Genomic DNA, 11190 nt, shown 5'->3' on the forward strand with positions numbered 1-11190 from the left:
AGCATTTTCTTATCTTTAGGGGAGGGGCATCTGTTTCTAATTAGCATGGCCTTAGTGCGGCCATGCTAATTAGAAACAGATGGCACCCCCTAAAGATAAGAAAGTCTGCAGGCACTTCCCTGCACACTGAGGCCCCTAACTGAGCACTGAGATTCCATTATACGCTGCTAATAGGAGCAGAGCAGTGCTCTGAGAGTTCTGCAATTAAATGTGAACGCACTGGCACAACAGTGGCTACTGCATTACAGAATGAAACAAAGTGCACTGAGAGCTCTGTGAATGTGCTCGTGATAATAAATTAGTGCAAGGTAAAAACCAGGAAAAACGTGTAATGTTTTGGTGCGGAGACAACAGGGTGTTGCGACTGGTGTACTCCGGCGAAGTCTATCGGTGACTCAAACTGGACACAAATATATACTCTGAGCCAGGTTGAAGAAGCTTTGTTTGAGAGTAGAGGTGCCCTGAGACCGGCCTGCCGAGACTAAATGCTGGGTTACCACTGAATGTCGTGATGTCAGCGCTAACTGGAAACCGGGGCGGCTGCCGCTCTGTGGCTGTCTCGGTGTGCACCCCGGCATTAGGGGTACTGGTGTGCTAACCACAACCAAGGTGTCATGCATGATCACTTTAGTTTACTGTCTAACATGATTGATATTGACATTACATTATGCATTTACAAGAGTTCTACAAATGTTCAATACTGGGATATCCAAGCACAGTCAGAGTACACTCAACCTGGATAACTCGGGGGATGGGCATTAAAGGCTTTGCATCTAGACCCCTTCTGGTTTGAGGCCTGCTGCAAAGCAGGGGTTCCTATTCCTCCACATTAGCATCTCTGAGGGCCCCTCCGAGGCGCCTCTGCTCAGCTAAAGTTCACAGTGGACAGGGTCGGTGATGGGCATCCCACCGGGACACTCCCGTGGACGAAGAACCCCAAATCAAAGGGTCAGTCTGGGAACTAGGAAGTTGACTCTGTACCAGGAGCGCACGGCATGGCGCAGATCAGAATAAAGGTTTATTGTGAACGCAATATGACTTTCTTGAAGTGGCACAGTGCTGGGTAAAATATGAATAGCGTCCTGAATCAATTTAAGGGTGTTTAATACAGTGAAGAAATATCTTTCTGCAAAAAACATTATGTTCTAAACTTTGAATTCTGAAATACAAAGCAAAAAAAGTTTAGATAATGGTTATACTGCACCTGCAGGTGAAGAATAACAGGTAAACAAACCAGACCATGCATTTGCTTATGTTGCGACGTTTCATTTTAAATGTTAAATAACCAACAAATACATGCCCATGCGTTTCACCCCTCGCATTACATATACGTTTAATTGGGGTATGCAAAATCGCTTGTAAGAAAATCTCACAAACACTAAAATACGCCCACAAACACACACCCTCAGCCGTAGCAATGGGTACCACCTACGTGTAAAATAAAAATATAAATACACACCCCTATAGGTCCCGCCCTGTCTATTCGGACATGCCTCTTACACTAGTTTGTTTACAAAGATTTTATTTCACTGCTGCGACTACCATTTCACCACAGAGTTTAATCTTTAAAAGACAAGCAAGCACCCTACATGGCATCAACGTGCAATGAAAAGTTGACTTAAATTAGCCACTGATAGGCGTGACATTGCAACAATCACCGTGATATACACAAATGGGGCCGCTCCTATCAGAATGACCTAGAAAACAAAAGTAGTGTTATGTGACTGTGGACATCTCACTAAAAATGATGGACTGGCCTCACACACCACCTGGTGTCATGCTTCATCATCGGCCAGTCCTCGCCCTCTAAAAACTTGGTTTGATAGAGGGCGGGCATACACCTGACGACAGGGATGCACTTCTAACAAAGTGGGGCCCAAAGTGAATAAGTGAAATTAAAAGCCATTATAGTAACCTCATTCTCTATTTAATGGTTAAGGAAACTATATGGTTTATAAAAACAAGTGTACGGCGCAATTGGGAAAAATTATTATTCCCTCGCCGTGTAGTCATTGGTCTGAAAGTGGGTCGACATGTTTCTGCCTAATGTCAACAGAGGTACTCGGCATTCCTCTGGACCTTAGTTTATTACCAAGAAACGGGCTCCACTCTTACCAAAATATTGGTTAAATGGAATCAGCGGTGGAGAGACCATGGTCACTCTCTGCTGTATGTATATGGGTCAGAAAAGGACCCTGTAGGAAAAAAGAAGGAAATATAATATAACACAAACTCAGCAACCAATAGGTTAAGGGGTCATTCATGAAGAATCAAACAGGCGCAACTATATATTATCTTATGTGCCCATAGTGCAAGTGTAAAACACGTGACTGGCATACGTGAATACACAAGTGAGAAAACACACGGGGGAAAAATTACTCCCCATTTCTTACCTACAGCCTAAACTCCATATACTCCATGGGAGGGGGAGTAAAGGAGAACCCCTGTAATCAAACTCTGAAGAGGCAAGCAGATAAAGAAGAACTTATTTAGGCAGTATATTATAGCCAAACAGCGTGAAAACTGGGCAGGGGGCATGATAGTATAAACCATACCCTGCTCAACACGCATCCCACTGTCATTCATCCAGACTACAGCGTCTTACTTCATCAAGGTGCGTTCTCCACGGGATCACCTAGCTGTGTACCGCACTCCTCCTCGGTGACAAGTAAGTGAGGGAAGAGATCTCTGTTAAATAGCAGTCTTAATTGGTAAATGAATGGGAGGGGCCCGGTAGTAACGTGACTGCGTGACCCAGCGGTGTATTCCGGTGTCCCATTCGCTCCCAGTGCTGATACTGCCTGGCTCAGCCTGCCTTCCGGGAAAAACGTCATGACACGTGACGATACGGAGCAGTATGCAAAAAAAAGGTAGCGGATGTCCTAGTTGCTATTTATTCCCATCTTGCTATGTCAGGTAATTAACTTCCCACTTGAAGCCAAGGAATTTCGTCGTTCAAGCCAACGTCCCATGTGCGTAAGCGGAACACCCAGCGCTGTTCCCTCTGAAAAAGGGCTTGGGTTATGTCAGTCTTTCTTTTTTGCATAACCTCTAAGACCACCCATCTGATATCAGTGTCTTTGTGGTTTACCTCATGGAAGTGTTTAGTCAGTTTGGTATTGGATCTGCCGCACCAGATAGTACTGCGGTGTCCGTTGACTCTAGTTTTTATTTTTCTAGTAGATATACCCACGTATCTAAGGTTACATGGGCATGTCAACAGGTAGACCACCCCCTCGGTGTTGCAGTTGCTAAAATTCTTTAGCCTCCAAGGGTTCCTAGTCCCAATATCCACTTCTTTTGTTGTGTATGTTTGTGGGCACGCTACGCAATTCCCACACGGGAAATGTCCATAGAGTTTCGGCTGGCTCCAGAGTGTACCTTGGTCCGTAGTTTCATTCTGATGTGTTTGTGCCTGGACCAGATCATCCCGAAGGCTCCTGCTACGTTTAAATGCAAAAAGTGGGGTTTCCCACTTTTGATCAGAGCTGTTCAAAATAGACCATTTCTTCCTGATGATGTTTTGAATCCGATTTGATACAGGAGTGTAGGTGGTTACACAAACAATCCTATTACTTTTTTCTTTATTGGTGGTTTCCAAGAGGCTCTCTCGATGGTTATTCCTGGCCCTCTTTTTTGCTCTCTTAACCATAGTTTTAGGATAATTACGGTCCAACAGTTTCCTCTCTAGTTGATTGGCTTGTTCATTGTAGGCACTCATATCAGAACAGTTCCTTCGTATCCGGAGGAATTGTCCGACTGGTAAATTCTGTCATGCTTTGGGGTGGAAACTCTCATAGAGCAGTAAGCTGTTTTTGTCAGTTGGCTTATTATGTACTTTGGTGTCAATCCCATCTGGGCTCATAGAAATCACCAGATCCAGAAAGATGGCTTGCTTACTGTCAATGGAGTATGTAAATTTCAGATGTTCATCTTTGGAATTTACCCACTGTATGAAAAGGATAGCTTCTTGCATAGGGGTTATTCTGATTGAAAATGAAATCCTCTTCAAATTGGTGTACATACAAACTTGCCATGCTTGGTGCGAAAGTACTACCCATGGAGTACCAGAGATCTGGTGGTAGATTGTACCTTCAAAATCAAAGAAATTCTCAGTAACGGCAATTTCTGCACATTCTAAGATGAAAGGTATCGGGCTGATGTACGACCATTCCATATTCAACAGAATATGTTCGATTACAGCCAGGGTACGTCTCTGCGGAATGCTGGTATACAGCGCCTCAATATCCATGGTAATGAGTATATCTTCGGTATCGCTTATCTCAAGATCCCGTAGGTGGCACAAGACATCCTTTGTATCACGTAGATATGATTGTGATTTCTGGACAATAGGTTTTAGAAACCAATCACAAAATTGTGATAAGGGTTCAAGCAGTGAACCTATCCCGGACACAATGGGTCTACCAGGAGGTGGAGTTTTGCCCTTGTGAATTTTGGGCAAGATATAAAATCTGGGAGTCCGAGGATTATCATTAATCAAAAATTCTGCTTCCTGTTTCGTTATCCAATCGTTAGTGACTGCCTCATGTACCATGATCCCAATCTGATTCTTGAGACGGTTGGTAGGGTCACTAACATAGATATCATAACTATTGGAATCACTCAACAGTCTGTTGCATTCATTCCGGTACATTTCCAGGTTCATGAGTACAATAGCACCACCTTTGTCAGCTGGTTTAATTACCAGTTCTTTGTTGTTTTTCAAGGATAGAAGTGCGTTCCTTTCACCTTTTGTCAAGTTTTGATAACCTTTGGTTTTCTGGAAGTCAATCTTGTCCACCTCATTCAGTACTGCCTGTTCAAATGCCTGGATGTTAGATGATACTTCTTGTGAAGGTGGCGAGAAACTGGATTTGGATTTTTTTCTGAGTCCGGTATTAGTTTCAGAATCGTAGTCATCTTGATGGTCACCGAAGAAATCCCTAAGTTTTATTTTTCTGAAGAACTGAGCCAGTTCTGTGTGAAGACGGAAGGGGTCATTAGTGGGTGTTGGTACAAATCCCAAACCCTTTGATAAAACCGATTCCTCATCCTGCGTAATTATATGGTCACTCAGATTTACAATATTACTCACTCTTTGCTCGTTGAGGAGCCGTTGCCCTTGCCCATGCTCCGAGTCACCGCCCCCGTCTCATTCGGTGTTTGGTCGTCCCATTGGACTCTCGTGTTTCTTCTTTGCTTTTGTCTTCCTGTGCCCCTGCCACGGCCTCGGGATAAAACACCCCCTTCAACATAAAGTATGTGTGATATCGCATGGTCATTTTGCGCGTGCACCATACAGACAGTTAAAAAGGGAAGAAAGTGAAGCAAACTCGGTAAACTGTAGCGTGTCACGTGCTGAGATTACGGAATTTTGTTTCCTTTTCAGTTTTCCTCGTGTGCCTGTGTAACAAGCTGTCGCCACGCCATTGCATAAGTGAGAAAAAAATAGGAAACTATAGGAATAGGAATTCAGACTGCATTCAAAGCCTGTGTTAACATCTTTACTGCTTGAGGAATGGTGAAAAAGACTGCAGATTATTACTATCGCACTCCAGGCCCATTTCCCACTAACTGTGCGAATATTAACACTTGTGTGGAGCCACAACCAAAAGACGAACCGTTTCTTACTTCTCCTTGAAATCAGAAACAGAATGTAACAAGGTAGGTAAAGTGCCACGTTCAAATTGTGGCCTTGCGCCAGTGCATCACCCTAGCACATAGAAGCTAGGGCGCTCCTTCAAAACACACACATGTGCTTAAAATAATGGCCTTTGACGCCAGTATCGCCAGTGCAGGCAACGTGTAGCTGCCACGATGTGATTAAAATAGGTGAAATCCCCTCCTCCCCCATACATATGAACAGGTCAAGCACGGACCTTCATTGCCCTTTTACAGAGGGACGGTTATTGGCCTTCTCAGGGCACCTTTAAGGCAGTCTGGGCTGCAAACAAACCCAGGCGATGAAAGCCATCGCTCACCCACCTCCCTGCGGATGGGGTGCCAAATTCCATCTAATGGCCACTCTCTCCTCATCCCGTCTGAGAGGAATCTGGAGCAAAGGTCTGCAGGCCTCATTCAAGGACACTCAGCTAAAAAGCATTGTATTTTAGACAAAAGTAGGGGTTTCAAAGGGCCCAGACACATTTCTTTCACAGGGGGAGGTAGAAACCATTTCACGTTGTCACCCTACAACCCACTCCAGCACCCTTAAGAGCCTCCAGGCATAGAGAGGACGTAGGCAGTGCGACGCGGTAGGCAGTGCGATGCAGGGGGAGCCTGGGAATTGGAGTCGCAGCCTCGGCCCTACCCCCAGTGTTGCCGGTATTGCCAAGCGCGTGTCCCCATAATATATATATTCAAAGAAACCTTTTTTAGGTCTCGCCTAGCGACGCAGCGCATGCGCTACTCGCCTTGACGAGATCTATTGTTGTCGGTTTCTTGGCCGAAGGGGGACAGGACATGTGCATGCGTCGGACAGGACAGGCCATGTGCACGCGTATGGCTCGCGCGTTCAGCACAAATCGGCGGACAGGACAGGCGATATGCACGCTTACGGCTCGTGCGCTCAGGACAACGCGCGCTCAGCACAGCCTATTCATGTTGCTAGAAGGTGCCGCCAGATAGAGACCATTAATGCATATTAGCGCTGTGTGACATCGCCACATGCTTTAAGCACCCTATGTTCATTTTTACCACTGGAAATTGTGCTGCATCAAAATTAGTATCCAGCTAGTATCATTATTTCACTGAGAAGCCTGGGACTAGAGATTGTATGAAGCAGGCAAACCCGAGAGTCGTTCTGGGAAACGTTTGCTTTTAGTAAAGAGTATAACAAATCAAACAAGCTGTAACTCCGTCTTTATTTTTTAAATTGGTTTGTAATCCGTCACCTAAAACCGGGAGTTGAGTAAAATTGCAGAGTAGCTTTTTAAGAGTTCCTTAATAATTACTGTTCTTACAGAGCCCATTTTCCCATGCTTGGTCTAGAAGCATCTAAACTACAGTATCGACACGGGCAGGTACACCGTGTCACTCATGAACAGTGCCAACTGATCTTGTCCTACTGAATAGACAAGCATTTGCAATGAAATAGGTCTCGCATTTGTGCCAGTTTGAGCTATTGACATTGCAAATAACAATGCCTTTTATTTTTGTTTTCGTTTCTAAAACATAAATAAAATGCATTGTCATTTACAATGCCATTAGCTTAAACTTGCATAAATGCAAGACCTATTGCATTGCAAATGCATGTTCTTCTAGAGCGATGGAAAAATATTGCTAAACAATGGAATGTGAAGAGGTTCCTGGCTCTGGCTGCTCTTTCGGAAACTTGTCAGCTCCTCTTCGATCTTGTCAAGATGCCAACTTGTATGTTTGCTTTAGTTGATTCCCCCAAAAATGAAAAATCAATTACATTGCATCTTTAGGAAATAGCACAGTTTATCCAGGTGCATTTTCCTCCCCTTCTGTGAGAAGTAAACATCATGTCCTCAGGTAATAGTTTTGTACAACATTATGCTTTGATATATCAGCAAGAGTTACTCGGGGATGAGAGTGTGAATCCAAGAGAAGGACCCAGCCTTGTTTGGCCGTGGAACTTGGGTCCCACCTTCCCCGACCAAGTTACATAATTCCGTGCACGTTGTCACCCTACACCCCACTCCGCACCAATGGTGGTAATTAGCCCTGATACTTTGAAAATACGTACCGTGCAGCTCTCACCTGCACAGCACCATCCCTACTTACGAGATATGGTCAGTAACGGACACGCACTATGCAATGCAATAGGTGTTGGTTTTGGTATTGTAAATAACAATGGTTTTTAATTTTTTAAAAGGCATTGCCATTTACAATGCCAATAGCTCCAAAATTCGCAGTTGCGAGACCTATTGCATTGTAAATGCTTGTGAGGTAAAGTCAGCATTTTCCCTGCCCCCTGTGTAACAGAGAGATCTAGGGTCAGATTTACAAGAAACTGACGCATCTCTGCATCATAGCAGAGATGTGTTAGTTTACTTGCGCAGTGCAAAAAAACCCTTGCGCTACCATGGATTTGTCGCACTTACAATGCGGCGCACCATGGTGCAAGGATTGACAGATGCGTCATGCATCTGTTGGCGCAAAGGTCACGCTTTGCTGGAGTCGTGTCGCAAGCACGACGCAACTCCAGCAATGCTCAGGAAGACCTATACCTGTTATGCTGCCTCACTCCTTACACCTGCTGGAAGCAGGCGTAAGGTTTTGACGCAGTGGCATCATAGAAGTGGCGCAGTGAAATCTTGTAGATTTCACTGCGTCACTTTTATGAGGCTTTCTTGCATCGGAACGCCCACCCTGCATACATTATACCTGACACAGGTAAAATGTGACGCAGGACTTTACAACGTGACGCATCTCCCTAGATGCATCACATTGTAAATGTGTTGCAACATGGCGCATTGTTTATGCCGCGTCTGAGTCACAAAAGTGAAGCAACGGCAGCGCTAAAGTGTCGTAAGGGGCTTGTAAATCTGCCCCATAAAGATGAACGGCTGGGTCTAAAGAGGCACGTCACAATGTACTGCACAAAAATTGTATTCCTTCAGTGCAAGCATCAACCAACTTTGCACTAATGTGGGGAAAAACGAATGCCGCAGTCGATCCATGGGTACACAAAAGCTGTTTGTGCAATGCTCGCCGTGTGTGTGTGAGTGCATGCGTGTGTGTGTGCAAAAGTGAAGGACCTTCACCTAAACAACCCTCCCGTCCAGAGAGATGATGCTCCTTGCCGCGCTATATGAAAGCATCAAGAAGTGCAGTCACCATTTAAATGCACTAACCGCGTACTTAGAATAATTCATTCATGTGATCCTCAGCGTGACTGACATCTGACAGACCGGCACGTCACAGGTGCACTGACTGCTCGATAACACAGGTTGGAGTCCCGTGCATCAAGCCAACATCAGTTTTTTAGTTTTATACAGAGCGAACTTGACCGAGGGCATCGGAGCGCTTTAAATAAAAACCTGGCTTTACACATTTTAGCCACTTGGAGCATAGTTATGTGCGGTTTGCGTCGAATTTGTACCACAGAACGGGATGCGGCTGTGACACAATTCTAAAATGTGATATATGAGTGGTTTGGTAAGTGCGGAGTAACGCAACACAGTGCATATCGTTGCGTTGCCTTACTCTGCCCCAGGGAGGCGTTTCCTGGGCGTTGTGTGGGTGTTCTCACGCAGCACACATGGATTTTGATGCATTCACAGATTTACCATTACTGGTACACCTTGGAATGTGCAAAAAAAATACCTACCGACCACCTATCACGTAACGAGTTCCATATGCACTGAAATGAATTTAATCATTGGGGAACGCTGAATCGGCCATGAGGACATGTTGGGGTATGTAAAACACATAAAATCCATAATAATAATCAGTTCGTTATTAAAATTAAAGTGCTTTATTTCGCAACTCCTTCATTTCTAAGCACTGTAAATAAGAGTGCCCTGCAGGGCATCCATAGAGCAAATTCTGAATGAGATAGCGCACACCAAATCTTAATGATAGGTCATTGTGTTACATTCAAATAAACAATTGAAGCGTGCAACTCAGAGTCGAGGAAGCCCACCTCGCAACTAAACGCAAAACCTCTGGAGAACAGACACCAGTATACTGAGTGCACTGCTGAAAATGTGTAGGACACAATTATGACATTTTTACTAATGTAGAATAACAAACTTAACAGGAAATAAGATTAGTTGGAACAACAATCTGGTGGTCAATTAAGACAGAGAGCGCATCGCGAAAAACTTTGTTTATAAGTCAGTCTCGCGGAAACAATAAAGTTGTACAAGGTATCAATTAGAGAATAACATGAGAAAGAAAAACACATTAATGCAATCAAAAAAACTGCGTTTAGGCAGTAAACTTGGTCGTCAGTACTTGAGGGGTAGCCCAATGCATTTAGGGATGTATATCATCCCTTCTTCAGGGGCAGCTGTTGAAAAAAAGAGTGACATTGAAACCTGTGTTTTGTGAAGACTCATGGTGCAATAAGAATGAATTAACAATTGCAATTACAAGATGCAACGTGTCTGTAGCCAGAGCGGAGGGAGGCTGGTCTATTTCAAGCTTAAGCAATACTGTGAGAGATAACGTGAAAGTGAAATAGACGAAACACCGTATGACATGTGCAGCGAGACCACACCCATGAAGTGGGGAAAAGACAGAAAAAGCAATTATGCACGGAGTGACTAAAGTATCCTAAGTGCAAAAAAATGACAAGGAACTGCATTAGTATGCCGTGAGAATCACTCTAATAGTGCTGTACACAAATAATGATAGGTTCTTACTGGTTCAAAAAGACGACTATCTCTGGGAACGGGGTTCACAGGTACTAGCTGAGGGTGGGGAACTCCAACTGTTTATATGCTATGATGTAAAAGAAAAGCTGTAAATCAAGGGTAAACGAAATGGAGGCAGAACCAGAAGCAGACTGGCAAAAACAGGACTTACTGAAAATGCATATGCTGTAAGTAAACCGATGGGATGGCGGCGTGCTTCAGCACAGAGAGAAGGAAGTATTCGCTTAGGGATTCTGTGGAGCACTATGTAGTGGGGAGGCGTAGAGAATTCTGCAACATGAGAAATGCGAAGACAGTGAGGGTGGGGTAAAAGTGTGTTAACAAACAGCAAAACGCAATATAAAATGCTTACCGCTCAGGCGTGTGGTACAGAGGCGAAAGGGTAACAGCTACTGTGAACAACCGGGAAAGGCAGCGGCATGGGCGTGCCCTACCAGGAAGTTAAATACACGCCCACGATATCACGTGGTTAATGTAGAATGGTGTTAATGGAAAGGGGACTGAGTGTGGAAATGTGAATGAGCTCGCGGAAAAGGTAACGCGAGGTTGCGCTGTTAACTATGTGAAAATAGAAAGGAAACTGAGTATGCAAATTACGAGTCAACTCAACGAAAGAAAAGAATGTGCAAAAGTGAAAAAAATGCAAACTCTGATGACCTCTGTATAAAATGTACGTGTGGATTGAAAGATGTCTGATGGAATGTGCGAATTACTGGTCAGCTCGAAAAGAAAATGCGTAAGTGAAAAAACTGCAAACTCTGATGACCAATGCAGAATATTGTGTGTGTAGAAGGGTGTATGATGGAATGTACTGTGTGGTGACAATGAAGACAAGAAAAGA

At 44.2% G+C, this 11190-nt stretch overlaps 1 long non-coding RNA gene across 1 annotated transcript; it reads right to left on the minus strand.

Annotated features, from left to right (window-relative positions):
• Positions 1-9821: 9821 nt before the first annotated feature.
• On the minus strand, positions 9822-10749 carry LOC146806330 (uncharacterized). The gene is made up of 4 exons (XR_014967565.1): positions 10702-10749; positions 10501-10619; positions 10338-10416; positions 9822-9982 (listed from the first exon to the last, which is right to left on the minus strand). It is a non-coding gene; the product is annotated as an uncharacterized LOC146806330 (long non-coding RNA).
• Positions 10750-11190: the final 441 nt, after the last annotated feature.

The sequence above is a fragment of the Triturus cristatus genome, chromosome 8 (assembly GCF_964204655.1).
Source record: "Triturus cristatus chromosome 8, aTriCri1.1, whole genome shotgun sequence".
Taxonomy (NCBI): Eukaryota; Metazoa; Chordata; class Amphibia; order Caudata; family Salamandridae; genus Triturus; species Triturus cristatus.